This window comes from Piliocolobus tephrosceles, chromosome 9 (genome assembly GCF_002776525.5).
Source record: "Piliocolobus tephrosceles isolate RC106 chromosome 9, ASM277652v3, whole genome shotgun sequence".
In the NCBI taxonomy this organism is placed as follows: Eukaryota; Metazoa; Chordata; class Mammalia; order Primates; family Cercopithecidae; genus Piliocolobus; species Piliocolobus tephrosceles.
Genome location: NC_045442.1, coordinates 102,735,336 through 102,737,207, shown reverse-complemented (window position 1 = coordinate 102,737,207; position 1,872 = coordinate 102,735,336).

Below are 1,872 nucleotides of genomic sequence, written 5' to 3'. Positions count from 1 at the left end.
TTTTATATTTTTAGTAAAGACAGGGTTTCACCATGTTGGCCAGGCTGGTCTCAAACTCTTGACCTCAAGTGATATACCCACCTCAGCCTCCCAAAGTGCCGGGATTGCAGGTGTGAACCACTGCACTTGGCCTAAATAATTTTATTATTAATTAATTAGTTAGTTTAATTTTTAATTTTATTTATTTATTTTTTTCCCCAGAGTCTCTTATCTATCACCCAGGCTAGAGGGCAATGGTGCGATCTCGGCTCACTGCAACCTCCACCTCCCAGGTTCAAGCGATTCTCCTGCCTCAGCCTCCTGAGTAGCTGAGATTACAGATGCACACCACCACGCCTGGCTAACTTTTTGTATTTTTAGTAGAGATGGGGTTTCACCATGTTGGCCAAGCTGGTCTCGAACTCCCAACCTTGTGATCCACCCACCTCAGCCTCCCAAAGTGCTGGGATTACAGATATGAGCCACCACGCCTGGTCAATTTTTAAATTTTTAAATGAAATTAAATTAATTTTGTTTTTTGAGACAGGGTCTCACTTTGTCATCCAGGCTGGAGTGCAGAGGTGTGATCACAGCTCACGGCAGCCTCAACCTGCCGGGCTCAAGTGATCCTCCAGCCTCAGTGCTCCCAAGTAGCTGGGACTACAGGCATGAGCCACCATGCTCAGTATTTTTTTTATAGAGATACATATGTTGTATTGCTATGTTGCCCAGGCTGGTCTTCAACTCCTGGACTCAAGCAATCCTCTTGCCTTGGCCTCCCAAAGTGCTGGGATTAAGGTCATGAGCCATCGTGCCCAGACTTAAATAATTTATCTTTCTCCCTCCTCCCTCTGCCTAAGGCAATTATCAAATGACATAATTCATCAGAAAGAGTTCTGTGACATGTAAGCCCTGTAATAATGTGTTGGTAATACTGTGGTGATAATGGATACTTTTCACAATGGGTATGCATGTGAAATGGTGAATTATGGAGGTATGGACTCAAGGACAAGGAGTGAAATTGCCACATGTCTCAGGTTGGGGTGGGGGCTTGGGGTGGTAACCGGGATCAGGGCGCTTGGGGTGGTGGTTGTGGTCAGGGCGAAGGTTGAGGAGAGGGATCTAGGCAGCCTGGCCATATTGTTTTTGGAAATGTTAATTTCTTCACTGATGAGTCAATGGATGAATGAAAGGATGTCTTTGAACTGCTGCACGTGGGTGGGTAAGCAAATCTGCCCAAGGTAGATGGGAGACTGAAGACTCAGGGAGGTCAATCTGGGGATGGGCAGGGGGACCCATAAGTCAGGCAAGCCTAAGTCTGCTCCTTGGACAGGTTGCTCAGCCTCTGTGTGGCTCATATCAACGATCTCAGAGGGTTAAATAAGAAGATATATGCAAAGTTCCTGGCACAATTTTTTGCACAGAGTAGCTACTCAAAAAGTGGCTATTACTGTTACCACTGAGGCAGAGTTTACACATCATCTCAACTAACTCAGATCTCAAGCTGTCACAAACAGACACGATTAGCCTCTTGTGAAGAAATCTCAACTTCCCATTTATTTTCCTTTTTTCCTCCTTTTTTGAAACTTGGACTTTTAAGAATTTTGATGCATGGATAATTTGGGGTCCATCTGACACAAGGAAAGTTCTGACAGTCGCTTTGAGTCTTGTTCTGTAGGAAGCCACAGTGGTAGCGATGTGCTCCCCTGATAATAAAGCAAGAAACATGGTGTATTCCATTAAAGGAAAAAGGCATTAACTTTCCTCCCAGCCTGGTTACTCGGGACATTAATCAGCCCATAAAAATGGGATTAAGTCAAGTCTCAATTTAGCTCTGCAGTTCACCTTTAAAATGTAGCCGCTCTTTGTGTTTTAATATCGGGTGATCACATT